Source organism: Tachypleus tridentatus, chromosome 7, assembly GCF_004210375.1.
Source record: "Tachypleus tridentatus isolate NWPU-2018 chromosome 7, ASM421037v1, whole genome shotgun sequence".
Lineage (NCBI taxonomy): Eukaryota > Metazoa > Arthropoda > Merostomata > Xiphosura > Limulidae > Tachypleus > Tachypleus tridentatus.
The window spans coordinates 52,666,570-52,681,831 of record NC_134831.1 but is presented as its reverse complement, the minus strand read 5'-3'; the positions used below and the strand labels follow the sequence as shown (position 1 = coordinate 52,681,831).

The 15,262-nt window shown below is 32.7% G+C and overlaps 1 protein-coding gene and 1 long non-coding RNA gene across 7 annotated transcripts in view; one reads left to right on the top strand and one right to left on the bottom strand.

The window, feature by feature from the left end:
- Positions 1-15,262, top strand: part of LOC143255657 (putative fatty acyl-CoA reductase CG5065) — a 128,409-nt gene that overhangs the window by 4,589 nt on the left and 108,558 nt on the right. For 2 of the 4 annotated variants that reach the window (XM_076511664.1, XM_076511668.1), the window contains exon 1: positions 7,152-7,308. The exons of the other annotated variants lie outside the window; for them this stretch is intronic. The gene's annotated coding sequence lies outside the window, so the exon portion shown is untranslated. Of the gene's footprint in view, positions 1-7,151; positions 7,309-15,262 lie in introns of those variants that run through there. 4 annotated transcript variants of the gene reach the window in all.
- LOC143255658 (uncharacterized) overlaps positions 1-15,262 on the bottom strand; it is a 29,422-nt gene that overhangs the window by 4,544 nt on the left and 9,616 nt on the right. For 2 of the 3 annotated variants that reach the window (XR_013030784.1, XR_013030782.1), the window contains exon 3: positions 973-1,205. This is a non-coding gene — a long non-coding RNA (uncharacterized LOC143255658). Of the gene's footprint in view, positions 1-972; positions 1,206-15,262 lie in introns of those variants that run through there. The other variant, XR_013030783.1, reaches the window with a different exon arrangement.

Here is a 15,262-nt window from a genome sequence, read left to right as displayed (position 1 = left end):
TGGCAGCAATATAATTACTATAATAAGATCTTTAGACTAAATTATAATTGGAACAATTTGTCTACAAGTTGAGGCAATAACACTTAACTGCGTAAAGACTGAAAAATATAATGGAAAAAATGTAACATATTCATCAGCAAATCATATTGATTGAACATATGTATTAATACTTAAACAATTGAGCAAAATAAAATCGAAAGGAAGGACTGTATTAAAAACAGCAAATCTAAACCTTTTATAAATGTTATTTAAATGAACAAAAACAAACCCAAACAAAATTAAATTAAAGGCGCTGCATAAATTAAAAGGATACCCGGGGTACAGACTGTAATGGGGGATATAAAATGTGATATTGGTTGTGGAGGTGACTCGAGAAGTAGGACCCACATTGTGGTGGGGATCAGTCTTAACCTCCATTCGCCAGTCTCACATGAAGAAATTCATGAAATAACATTACAAAAAGAAATATAAATTAGGAGACAGAAATGCGGGTTTTCAAGTCCACAACGTCCCACATCTATATTATGGTTTAATGCTTTCAGTGTGAAGGTGACTGCTCTTCAAATATAAGAAGAAGAAACAAATAAAAAAAAACGATATAAAGTCCTACCACTTGAGGATAAGTAAGATAAATTTACCTTCTGATGTAATGTGGGCTGGATTTCTAACCTCAGAAGATAAATTATAATATATAAATAATGCCTGTTTCACTGGTTATAATGCTGGCTTAAAAAGGTATTCTCATGTTATCCTCTATGTGTGTACCTTTGCTTTCATTTGTATCTAATTTTAGCAAATGGTTAATAAAGCCTGTAGAAAATCGTTCTAATACAGCTAAATGTGTTAATTCAATGACTTATTGTTTAACAAATAATTTTATTATTATAATAAGCGTTTAAAGAGCAACAAATACCATTTAATGATTTTATATAGAATATTTAATTGAAGTACATGACATACCATAAATTAAAATTCGTAAAACTTTATTGTTTTAAAGTACAGTTTATAAACAAATTTTCTTTAGGAGTAAATCAAAACTTCTGTTACCACTATCTTGTACAGATTCCTAACTCACACAAGTACTGTCAAAGATTCACAACTCAAATGGCATTGATAATTTTTAACTTTAATAAATCCAAAGGGCAGGAGAGATTGTAATGTGGCCAAACATCTAGTTCCATCTTAAAAATGGTAGAATTAAAGGTCTGAAATGAGAAAACACACCAAAATATGTCTTACTGATAAAATATGTTATTTCTTTTTCTATAAATTATATATGATATTATTGTTATATAAGTTTATAATGATCTGAAAGAATATATTAAATATTTGTAGAGAAATCACAAATTATATTACATTGTTTATAACCGTAAAAGAATTAACAATCATCATTTGAAAAGGACCTTTAATTATAAATCAAATGATTAATCTTTCACGTTTCATAAATCGTTTTTATCATTACAGAATGTATTTTACAAGAACAATGCAAAATCGTAGACTTGACAAGCATACTGAAACATTTATCAACAAAACTTCAAGTTACACTAATATACTATAAACATCTTAACTTGTAAAATAATTATTTATCTTTCATACAACTTTTGTACGTCATGTTCATATTGCTATTTCAGATAGAATTTATATTTTTCACCTGTACAACATTATGTGAAAACAAAAACCGAATTCATCTTAAGACATTTTACTGCATTGAACTAAAGATATGTCACCACATAAATAAAGGATTGAAACAGTCAAACATAATTATTTTGTGACACCAGTAGTATTTGTTTCAGCTGCACATTCAATGTATGTAAAATCTCAGTTTCTAAGACTACAAAACAGATATTACCTCATATAGATTTTGAAACTATGTTACGATAATAGATGATGAATTATATTTCACTTATACTTTATTGAAAGATAATCAAATATATTAAAAATCATCAGTTTTGAATCAGTGGCTTGTGATTTTTCCTATATATAAAATTCAAGTTTCATCATAGCCCAATGTTTTAACTAGATATTAATATATGTAAATAAAATCACACATACTGACACTTTTTATTATAAATCTTCAAAGCGCATTAATGTACTACTTATGAAAACTATAAACATATGAGCTTATAAAATACTGATTTATACATGTCAAGATTAGTCTTTTATGATACATTACACCTCAAAAATATCGTTTTTAGTAAATATGTTTCAGTATTTAATACAACTCTCCATTTACTCTTATATAAATATCGTATTTCATCATAGCCTAATATACTGTTATTAATATATGTAAGCAAAAATTACAGGCTTAATAAATATTATACATACTGAACATTTGTTGACAAAATTTCAAATTAGAAAGAAACGATTTTAACTACGAATTATCACAAATATTGTGAATACATTCTACTTTTGAAACTTGTAAGAATAAAATATTTCAATTTTTTGCTTCTTAGAATAACATATATGGCCTAGAAGAAAAAAACGATTCTGTTGCATTTTATAACTGCAAAACGTTGACTGTTTATCATTCTAAAATATACTTTACCACCAAAACAAGTGAAAAAAAACGAATTCAGCTATACGTTCTAAGCCAACCATTATAATTAGTGAATTGTAAATATATATATATACACTAATGCAGTAAAACAGTGAGCTTTGTATTAAGTTATTGTATATTACATATAAATTAAAATAACTATGTTATCATCAAAAATCCGTCCTTTTCAGGATGATGATTGTAAAAAAAAATATGTTATGCAACTTAAATATAGAAGCGACACCATACTACAGTACATTAAATGCTTACTAAATCGAAAGTTAAATATGCAGTCGATTGTATATTAATAACATAAGCCCGGCATGGCTAGGTGGTTACAGCACTCCTCTCATAATTTGAGGGTCGCGGGTTCGAATCCCCCGTTACACCAAACATGCTCGTCTTTTCAGCTATGGAGGCGTTATAATGCGACAGTCAATCTCACTATTCGCTGGTAAAAGAGTAGCCCAGGAGTGGGCGGTGGGTGGTGATGAATAGTTGCTTTCCCTCTAGTCTTACATTGCTAAATTAGGGACGGCTAGTGCAGATAGCCCTCGTGTAGCTTTGCGCAAAATTCAAACCAACTAATAACATAAACGTCTCATTTAATATTTAAAAAGTAAAACACTAGGTATTGTAATTAGGACAAATAATAATAGAAGTACGTAAAGTAAGTTATTTATTATACCATAATATTTGCTTTGTTCAAATAATGAATAACTGAAGAAAGTTTGTGGATATAAAATTAAATCTAGACTACAATAATAACGATGTAAAGACATATTGAGAACGTTAACACACCCTATGATGAACTCGTTATCCAAAGGGATTGTTTGTTTATAGAAACACCATCCGCCCTATCAGCACTAACCTTAGTAATATAACTTGCTAAGGAGAATCATCTGCCTACAGTACCTTAGTAACACAATCCGTACACATAATACAGTTAAATATAGAACTGAAAACTACAAACATTAGTTGAGATAAGTTGAAATCTGTATGAATTCCTTTAGAATTATAGTACCACTTTCTGTCTGTAGAAACACCAACAGTTTATAGAACCTGGGTAACAACTTCTGCCTATGAACCTTTGGTAACACTGTCTGCCTATAGTAATACCATCCATCTATAAAATATTGGTAACAGCATCCCAGATTTAATGGTTTACTTATAAATCAAAAGTGTAATTAGGACATAAACTTTTAAGTACCGATAATTTAAAATACAACATTATGCAAATTAAATAAATATTAAATTTAAGATTTTGATTGTTACTATAAAGTTTATATCACATCGAGACACGTTTATCTACATCACCCTCCGGTGAGTTGCTCACAGCTATCAGCGTGCTCATCATATCAATGCACCTTCTGGTATCACTCTTTGGAATTATGATCCCTAACAATGTACCTTGGATTCTACTTTGTTAAACTATGACCCCTAATAATACGATTTATCTTCAGTTATAATCGGACTATGGTGTTACATGACATCTAGCTATACCTTATCTTGTAACAAATAACTTTAGTTGTCAAGTGTCATGCTGGTATGATATCTCCCAGTCTTCTGGTGCAACTTCATAGATCTACTTCGTCACTTTCCACATAGGGATACAGCCCTAACTACTCACTTTGTAGAAAAGTATATACAATTATTGTAGTCAATAACAGGAAACTACTTCTACTTAACTTAGTATCTTAGTATTGTTTGTTTGTTTGTTATAGCCCTTGTGTAGCTTTTGGTGAAATTAAAATAAAAGATTCATCAGCGACTCTGAGATTGCGAGTTGAGTACCCTAACCACCTGGCCACGTTAGGCCTACTATCTTAGTAACATAATCCGCCTATAGACACATTGTCTTTATTATACTACACCATTTACTTGTAGAAACATTGACTTTAGTAACACCTTCCACCTATAGAAACACACCCTCTGGTTAGTGGCGTATTTAATTAGGGGCTATAGAGAGGTGAATCAGCCCCAGGCCCATGGTCTTAATGGGGACCCATTGATAATTTTAATCTATAGAAAATTACATTGGATGTAGGGCCCACAAAAATTATTAACCCGGAACCCACAAAACCTTAAATTTTCCACTACCTCTGATAACTAACACTTTAAACTATGAAATCCCCTCACTTCCATCTCCTAACAGCGCATTCTCTAGTGATTAACACTAAGGAGTCACCTATTCCCTAACATCACGCCCTTTTGTGCCACTTCATGTAACCATAACGTCATCATCTCTGTCACTTTCTGATGCCACTTTGTGGGAGTCATAGTTTCTACTCCTTTCGTATCGCCTGAGGCAGCAAATCAGTGCTAAGCAGCATCCTTTAGTCAGTCAAGTGCGAACTAACTCCACGCTACGACACAATACTTTAAATAAATAATATATTCTGATTATAACCTGGACTCCATCTAATCAAACAAATTTAAAATCCAAGAGAAAAAAATAGAATAACGGTTTATAATTTTGTGGTTTTATAATTGAAAACAAAACTTATCATAACTAGCTTTTTTGCTTCCAAAATTAAGGTTGACCGTAGATTAAAAATAAAGATTGTGTAAGCTAGGGTAATTATATTTGCTGCATTGCAACCATTTCATCTAATCAATTTCATTTAGAAACTTCTATATTAACATAAAAATAGAAGAGCAACAATGCCAAATTATAACCAAAATTATTGAAATTGTATGAAAGAACTGGAAATATAAAATAATGACTCATGAATAACTTCAGTTAAACTTATTCTATTTGCTTTTGTTTTTTTTACATGTAAAAACCTAGTTAACAAAATAGGACTGACACCAGACACTTTCTAACTTTTTCATTAGATTTGGGTACTGGACCCTCAGAACTTACCATGTGGACCTGCTGGTGACCAGGAATATTTTAACTATTTAAAAAAAAAGGTGGTATTAATCATCACCAGCAACCTTATATTTTCTCCATTTCCTTATGTGCCTCAATATACTCAGCTAGATAATTAATTCTAGATTTTGTCTCTTTACCAAGTAATTCTTACAACGTGGCACAACATTAATGTCTTCCCATGACTTGCAAGTCTCAACCTCTTATCCCAAGAAGTTTATCTATGATATGTTGACACAGCTATTTGACATGTTCCACGCATCTGCTACAACTTATACATTGGTGAGCCAATCTGATAGAGTAATAGGTGATGCCCTATCCAGTCAGACCAGTTGTAATATTTTTTAGGACATTTTGTGACCTTTTCTATCTGTTTACATGCAAAATTTAATGTATCAAGTAATGCAGACCTTTATCACTCCGCATATTATTGCGGACATTGTGGGACATTTGTTGTACTATAGCCTCTATGGTTTAGGCTTTCCATCCTGAAGAAAATCATGTCCAGAAACAATTTGTAGACTTATGTTCAATTGCTGTGCATGCTACCACGATATAGAGAAAATAACCACCTGTCTCTGTTTTACTGGTATTAAGAAACATAGCAAGCATGCAGACTCATCAGTTAGTAAGTCTCATTACGCTAAGCCATTAAACTGAGGATAATATGGCAAACTGCGCGTTTTCCTCACATTTGACACAGAGGATAGTTGGCTATTGAACTTAGCTCTCTTATAGGTGTGAGTCTATTCCACAGCTCTGTACATATCAGCCACACTCTGTGCTGAAGTATAAAAAGTTCAATAAAAAAGTATTGACTCATTTTTGTCAAGTAGTTTATGGTAACAACTAGATACTGATGACCTGATTCAGTCTATAGGACTGAACCAGTATTATCTAGAACTATCCTTTGTAGATAATATATAACAAGTTTTGGCTAGAATTTACTATGTCTAAGCTGAATTTTTTATCTGCGTGGCACATATTGTACATTCTCATGCCAGTACAGCTGTCATGAAATGTTAGAACAAGTTTAGGTAACACAATGTCTAAGGAAGCTCTTGCCTTATCGATATGGGAACCATTAACAGTAGTGCAGTATCAAACTATGGATCAGCTATTGATGATGAAAGTATAGCACAGAGTTCATACTACAGTAACTAGTAATACAAGTGCCATAGATTACGTGTGTTGTTGTTACATTTTTGTGTTTTTTGTTGCTAAAGCATTACCTTGCTGCACAGCAAAAAGTGCACATGCTTTTAAATGTACGTTCTTCAACTACCATACCTGTAGCGACAAAAGATTTTATTGTCATATTCATCTCTATTGCATGGTTTGACATTGCTATGTTAAAAACGGTTACAACTCCCACGTGGTGTATATGATAAGGAAATTGAACAACTGAACAGGATGTCGCCATGTTGTAAGACACCCCGTCCGTATTTCCATGTTGTGAGCCTAGATGATGTATTATTGGAAGTTGATATTATTGCAGTATCCTTACTCAACATCCTGTTATCTATTTCAAATTTTAAAAAGTTCATTAATAATTTCAACTTCCTTCACACAGTGGATGTCCTACCGTAAAAGGAATGCCAATCATTTAAAGAATACTGCAATTAGAAGCACTTCTTTTAGGAGTTATTAGGATATGACTAGCATATGCAATTATACATTCTATTTCACTATGCGACTACATTTACACCGACCAAATCACAGTATCACTGGTGTTGGTGACTGATATGAACTTATTGTTCTGTTTTGGATACATCAGCACTTGAAGACTTTACTAAGTAAAGCAAGTTTTCGGAATCAGAATGCTTGTGTACTTCCTACAACAGTGGCATTTTCAGTACTTTTCACCTGGTTTTAAGGGGCCTTAATTATGTCCAAGGTAAGAATGTGAATGTAATAATCTTTTCCAGTTACATTGAAAATTCAATTAAATAAAGTTATTACAAAAATAAATTAATAAACTTGTCATAAAAATGTAGTTTATTATTCAAAGTTTCATATTTTTAAGTTTTAATTTTTAACTTTAGAAAGGAATATTTAAATGAATTTTCAATCGTCACTTCTTTATGTCATGTAATGCGTCTCCACTTTCAGTTTTCTTTTTTATATTTTCTATTATCTCCTTCATGGGTTTTGAAGTGTTTAATTAAAGAAAAATGCGTGCAGTAGACACTGATATAACAACATATAAAATTACAGCTTCCTAACTGATTTACTGATATATCAATAAATTTATACCACTAACTACAAAAGCCCTTTCCACCACTTCATGCTTATTTATTCAGGCCTATTTGTCATGTGGACATGTCTATAACCACTTTGAATATGCTCTGTCTAGAACAATTGCCTGTTTAAATTTCGTTTACGAAGCCGGTAGTTTGAAATATAAACTTGTGTGTGGACTAAAATATTTTTATAAAGCCAAATAAATTAAATTAGTTTTATGACATTCTATTCCCTGTTTCATATATCTTTTCTAATCTAAATTGACATTTTAAAGCTGCATTATTTTTGTTTAAAAATTAACTTAGTTGAAAAAGTGAACCCAAGCACAGTTATGGTTTACATGCAAATATCACATGAGTGAAGCATAGATTGTGGTATTTGCTATACATGTTAATGATCTACTACTGTTATTTATTACTATTTAATGTGAAGATTGCTACCAAAGAGGCAGGAAGTATGGCAATAAAACTGTAAGAAAAAATAGACATTAAAAGGTTAAAATTGAAACCCTGAAGATAAAAATACTATAAGTCTAGTGTGTGTGTGTGTGTGTGTTTATGGCAAAGTCACATCAAACCCTCTGTTGTGTCCACCTAGGAGAATCGAACCCCTGATTTTAACATTGTAAATCTGTAGACTTACCACTGTCCTAGCGGAGGATAGTTAATTTAGTGATATGATCCTATCATAGAAGAAGAAAAAGTAATTATTCATTCTATTTCAGTTTGCATCTACTCCCTCAAGAGCTATTTTCAAGCCAACTGATTCAAGATAAAGTTCTAAACAATCTAAACTTCACTTTACTTAGTTGAATCTATAGCCCAAGACTTATCCAGAGCAATGAGAACTAATCACGTGACTGTTCCTTCTTACTCAAACATAAGGGAAGTTTAAACCTGAAGAAATAATTTAACTTATCATTAGAGAACACTGCCATTGATCTTCATTTTAAAGGTGGAACTCTAGAGTTTTACCGCCTCTTTTTATGAATAGATAAGGTGTAATTTCCAAGAGAATGAAAAATAGAACTACAGAAGCCAAATCAAAAGGAGCTTTACGACTTTTCTGAGCATAAAATGGCCACATATTATGCAAAAGCTGTATATATTTAGAATAAACGAAAATGTTAAAAATTTATAGATCAAAATAAGAAAGTAGAAAACACACAATACTCCTATATAACACAAAAAAGGATGAGAACTGCACCCACGATAGCGGTACAAAAGTTGTTCACTAGTTGTATTTGTAGACCATTCTGAAGGCCTGGCATGGCCAAGCGTTTTAAGGCGTGCGACTCGCAATCCGAGGGTCGCGGGTTCGCGCCCGCGTCGCGCTAAACATGCTCGCCCTCCCAGCCGTGGGGGCGTATAATGTGACGGTCAATCCCACTATTCGTTGGTAAAAGAGTAGCCCAAGAGTTGGCGGTGGGTGGTGATGACTAGCTGCCTTCCCTCTGGTCTTACACTGCTAAATTAGGGACGGCTAGCACAGATAGCCCTCGAGTAGCTTTGTGCGAAATTCCAAAACAAAGACCGTTCTGTATTTTAATAATAAAAAGTTAAATCGTACATATGTAGTTTGGTTAAAGATGACGTTCCTTTTGGATTTATTTAACTGCATAAGAATAAGTTAAATAATGTATAAAATAAAAAGGCTATACTGTCTTCCAAAAGAGTCTTCGAGAAAAGCCTTAATATAGAGATAATATTAAACTTTTCACACACATGCATACATATAAAGACAAATTTTTTGTTAACCTGAAGATGAGCTAAGAAGGTCGAAACGTTGTCCTATACTTTATTTTAATTAAAGCGCTAATACTCATACCAGCCGTCTTGATAATACAATTTTATTTCAAGTGTTTTTCTCGTCATCACGAAATACAAACCTTCTTGTGGAAATTAACAGGAAATATTAAAAAATACTAATTTTACAAAGAACTCTAAACTGACTAAACTGTTTTACTGTTTAACGTATTGTTGGATTTCTTTATTGAGTTTAGTACGTAAATTTAAATATTAATCTTTACTTGCAGTGTTTGTTTGTATTGTATTTACATTCATTTAAGCTGTTGAAAGCACGAAACGACACTTTAAATTAAGTGAGAAATTAATTATATGATTACTTTTGTTTTACAATGAACATTTAATTTTGAAAAACATTATTACAGCATATTATTTCCCTGGGATCTAATTTGGTACAAATGCATTTCGAAGTGGTATAAAACTTGAATTTCATCATTATTATCATTAATCCCAAAAACATTGTTTATCTGGTTATTTAAAATACATTTTATTATTTGTACGCAAATAAACACTCAATAGGTCTGATCAGTTATTCCAAGAGTCAATGACCTATCATTCCATCAGTGTAAGAACAAGGCTAAGTATAGGCTTAGTTATTCATTCTACAATGCTGTATTTATATTGCAATTTATAGTGAGCTTTTTGTGTGAAATAGTAACATTATACTAACATATGTATATTTCTTTCAAAAAACAACCTAATCTATTGTATATTAAGAAATATGTAATATTATTGGAATAGAAACAGCATTATCTATGTGACATTTCCAATAAATAATCGACAATATTTTGAAACTTGAAATAGATTGACTAAGGGATAGGCTAACCCTAAAGTAGCCTAACTTCAACCATTGCTATTACCATATAATATTATTGAAATATTTGTAGAATGTAAAACACTTAATGTAATTTTTATTATCAGATGTTTGTTAATAAGATTTTATTTTCTAGTAAAATATTTTGGACTAAAAATCAATATGTGGTCGTATAGGCCTAAATTATTATAAAGCCTAATGTTTTAATGTATGAAGTCACTAATACCACTGAGAAGCATACTGCTTCACTGCATAATTCTTAGAAAAGCAAAAAAAGAGTTTTTCTTCTTTTTTTAATAATCCGTGAATGACGTAAGTGTTCATTCCATTCTTTTATTAGATACACCGTTTCTGTTAGGCAAACGTCTAAAGAATTTTAGGTTATTAATGTTAATAACTACACTGTATACATCACAATCTAAAGAATTGTTGACTGTTAGTATGATACAAAGCTAATAAGCAGGGGCGTAGAATTTTTACACCCGATGGGGGGGGATGATTTTTGCAACCACTTATGTGGACTGTTCAATTTGCAAATTGGTAATCTCTGATTACCTTAACCTGAAAGTTGTAAACATGCAGTCACAGAGTAATCTTGTTACCACAATACTTGCATGTATACTTATGCCTACTGACTGATACTTGATCTATCGCTTAGATCGAAAAGCTTAGAATCACGCCAATATTAAAGCTGTACATTTCGGCTACTGAAAAAGCCTACATCTAGGCCTAATTATGTTTTTCGATTGGTAAGAACACGAGAATCACAAGAACAAACACAATTTGAAGACCTGTGATGCAATAAAACAATTCAACAGACCAAACCGTAGGGGGGATGATTGTATGCACCATACCCCCCACCTAAAATGAATGGAGGGATGTATACCCCATCCCCCCAGGATCTACGCACTTGCTAATAAGAGACTTAAAATCATTATAGTTTGTTTGTTGCGCTACATAGCTTCTGCACTGAACTAAGACTAATAGATATGTGTGGGGTTTTGAGTCCGTTTTACATCACCATATCGTAGCCTAAATTAATATATGTATCTGAATAATGATACGACATTTCGTCGAAATCATTATTCAATATTATACAGCAGACCAACCATTTAGATATTATATATATATGTGTTAAAGTTTTTTTTTTCTTACCACATAAAGGATGCATTAGACCTCTACGTCATATATTCTACTTTTCAATTTAATCTCCGATGAAAAAAAAAAAATTTAACATACATATGTAATAATTAAACAGTTAGTTGGCTGAATAATAATGAATTTGACGACATGCCATAACATTATTTGCATACATAATTTAAGTTATTATACGGTAAAGAACAATGGACTCAAAACACCATATATTACAAACACATCATCATTATAAGAAGCCTAATATTTCTTTCGTTTGCTGACCTAAACTATGGAAATAAATTTTGAGTGGGCAAAATCGCAGTCAACAGCCAATCAAAGAATGCATTAGGTCTCTAAATCATGCATTTTCTGTATAATAATGAATTTGACAAAATGTCCTAACATTGTGCACATATCTAAATTACTTAAGGTTGCTATATGGTGAGGTAAAACAAACTCTAAATCCCATAGATATTATATTACCATAATAAAAAGCCTAACAGAATAGGGATGTTTGAGAGTCAGCCGTATTGTATGCACTTTGTTTATTTAAGACAGAGGACACTACATAATAATACGCCATGACGTCTTCCTTCTTTCAAAAAATACACAATTTAATACTCTTCATGAGAATGACATGTGAATATAAAAACGTTTATGTAAATCATGGAATACTGTAATCATGAAAGCAAGTATATATATTACATGTAGGGTTTTATAACACTGGTTATCAGTGAAAATTAATAAATCATGCAACTGAAACAAACTTTTAAAAACTCACTTGTTCATAAAGTATAGGTCTTTGAGAGAATTAGTTTATACCATTGTGACAAAAGTAGAATAAAAAAGTGTAAATAAAGCATACGAGCAGAAACAGAGTAAATGTAACTTCACGTGAAAGAGAAGTTACGTCAGAGAATAATTAGAAAAGATAAAGTTAAAAATTGTGAGAGTGAATGGCATAATTATTAATATTTTAGGGTTAGATTAATCGTCTGAAAGATATACAGACAGTAATGTCTTTTCAGATGGTGTTCTGAACTAATTAAACCTACCTGTGTGGGCTTTGACAAAACGCAGTTGATTATTCAGTTCATGATACAACTACGGTAATTCACGCAACAACATAAGTGAACTATACACGGATACCATTGTGACAAAAGTAGAATAAAAACGTCCGACTTGTCAACTGAATTCTAAAGCAACTGAATTGGCCTAAGAGGAGTTTTGAGAAAAAGAGAACTGTATAAGGTTTAAGATACAACTATGATCTCTATAGTGTAAACATTTTTATGTGCGTTCAACCTATTTTGGATAGGTATATTATTTTATAACCAAGTGAACTTCGTGCTGTTCGTTGGTTGTCGAATTTATCACCAACAAATGACAGACGCTTACTGTATAAGAATCCTGAGCCCAACACATCCATATATTTACGTGAATATAGATACTACTGAAAAAGTAAAGTTCCGACAGTTACTATGTTTCTTTTTTTTTTTTTCACTTTCACTACATCTCCTTCTGAGATAAGAGTAATAATTTAGCATATTTATCATTATACTTTGACTGCTTAAGTTGCTTGATTATCAGTTTACTCTTATCGAGGTAGTATGGTGTTCTGGTTTCAAACGTTTTGAGGAATCAAGCAAGGTCGACTTCAACCTGCATCTGAATTACAATATATGTCTGAATTTAAAAAAAAACACCTCAAGTAGGGATCTTGATAGGTTTATTAATACTTCTAATATTCGGTTTCGAAAAACTGTAGTTTTCAGCTTGTTAATAATATTTTTGCTAGTGGTTTCTTTCAATAGACTGATTTCAACAAACTTCGTATAATAGTCAACATCAGTAATTATGTATCATTGGGCATGTGAAACAAGTACACCAAATCGTTAACATGGCCATCTGGCGTAAGATGTGACTTCAGAGGTTCTTTCTGATTATTTCTTTCTTTCAGACAGAGTTCCTTGATACAAAAACTTTTAACTGGCTTGACATTCCCAGCTAGTACACATCGTCTCTATCATATTTCTTACACTTTGAAATGTACTGACGAAATATATCACATCTATATGTAATTGCAAGTATATTCTTCTTAATTTGGGCATAATTTTCTTTAGTCAGAGTGAGCGCTTTTGAGGCATGTACCACTTGTAGTCTTCCCTGCAGAAAGACAGCAGCTAAACCTTTTGAAGATGCACTAAAGACAATATAATATTTTTCCAGGATCATAATATTGTAGTACTCTTGCTTCATTGGCCACATTTTTCAGTTTATTGTACACTAACTCATGAGTTGAATCTCAATGCTATTCCACCCCTGTTTTCAACAACATCCAGAGGACTGCTGCTTCTAAGCTCAATCTAGAAGTGAATTTTACCAAGTATTGTAGATACTTCTCTTTCAAACTTGGACTTTGTATTTGTGGTATTGCTTAAACTCTTGCACTATCTGGTATCAACCCATCTTTGTTTAGAATGTGATTAATCTATTTCACTTCCTTAGGGCCAATTTTACATTGTGCTTTTTAAACTTTAAGTTACTCTCCCTTACCCTCTGCAAGATTTGTACAAGTCTCTCATTGCACCCTTGTTTGGTTTTCCCAAACCAGAATGTCGCTAATGTATATTCAACAAACGTCAATTCCCTCCATTATTTCAAACATCGCTTTATGAAATACCTGGGGGCGGGGATACTGTGAAGATGAATGGCAACCATAGGAAATTGTACCTCCCAAATGGTTGTTGTTTTTTGGAATTTCGCACAAAGCTACTCGAGGGCTATCTGTGCTAGCCGTCCCTAATTTAGCAATGTAAGACTAGAGGGAAGGCAGCTAGTCATCACCACCCACCGCCAACTCTTGGGCTACTCTTTTACCAACGAATAGTGGGATTGACCGTCACATTATAACGCCCCCACGGCTGGGAGGGCTAGCATGTTTGGCACGACTCGGGCGCGAGCCCGCGACCCTCAGATTACGAAGCGCACGCCTTAACGCGCTAGGCCATGCCAGGCCCCTCCCAAATGGAATATTGAAACAACACAAAATTAGGACTGAATCATTTATTGGAATTTCTCGCCATTGTGTCTCACTCAGCACTTAGTCTTTCACAAAGAGCTCTTGGAATTTTGGTTGGTGTATGAACCCCTGACTGTCTGGAATAAGCTCAATGCAATGCTGTTTATTGAAGCATGCTATCCCATTAATTGCGTCTAAATAGTATTGAATTATCTCATCAGCTTTTTGTTCACCATCAACAGTGGCATCAATAGACCCTACTAACTTTATCAGACCTGGTTCCAAGCTTGACTTTGCTCTTTCATTGTTCATCATAATTTGCATGTGCGTTCTACTTGTACTATTCCAATCTTGTATAGTGTTAGGATTATTTAGGCTGTGATATATTGATATCGACATAATACTTGCTGATGCATCTGTGTCCCATTTCAATTGTACCCTTTTGTCTTGTACACTTTCCACTCTTCCTTCTGTCGCTGTTGACCTCAATTGCATGTACTGTATCGATAATTAATTCATCGTTGTTGTTATAACCATTGATGTGTATATTATGCAGTTCTGTCTTGCTACTGTAAGAAGCGTACTTGTCCTTTTTGCAGCGCATTCTTGTAAAAATGTGTGTTTTTAACCACAGTTCGAACAGGTTTTATTGGACACTACATTGTCCCATGGTTTTACCCACGCTTATGACAATCAAATGTTGCATTCTATATTGTACTGTTTTCCGTGCTCCACTGTGTTTACTGTTATTATTAAACCTCGAACTGTGATGTTGATTGTTTGGATTTTAATTATGCTTTTCAATTCTATGCTTTTATATTAGGTAACATTC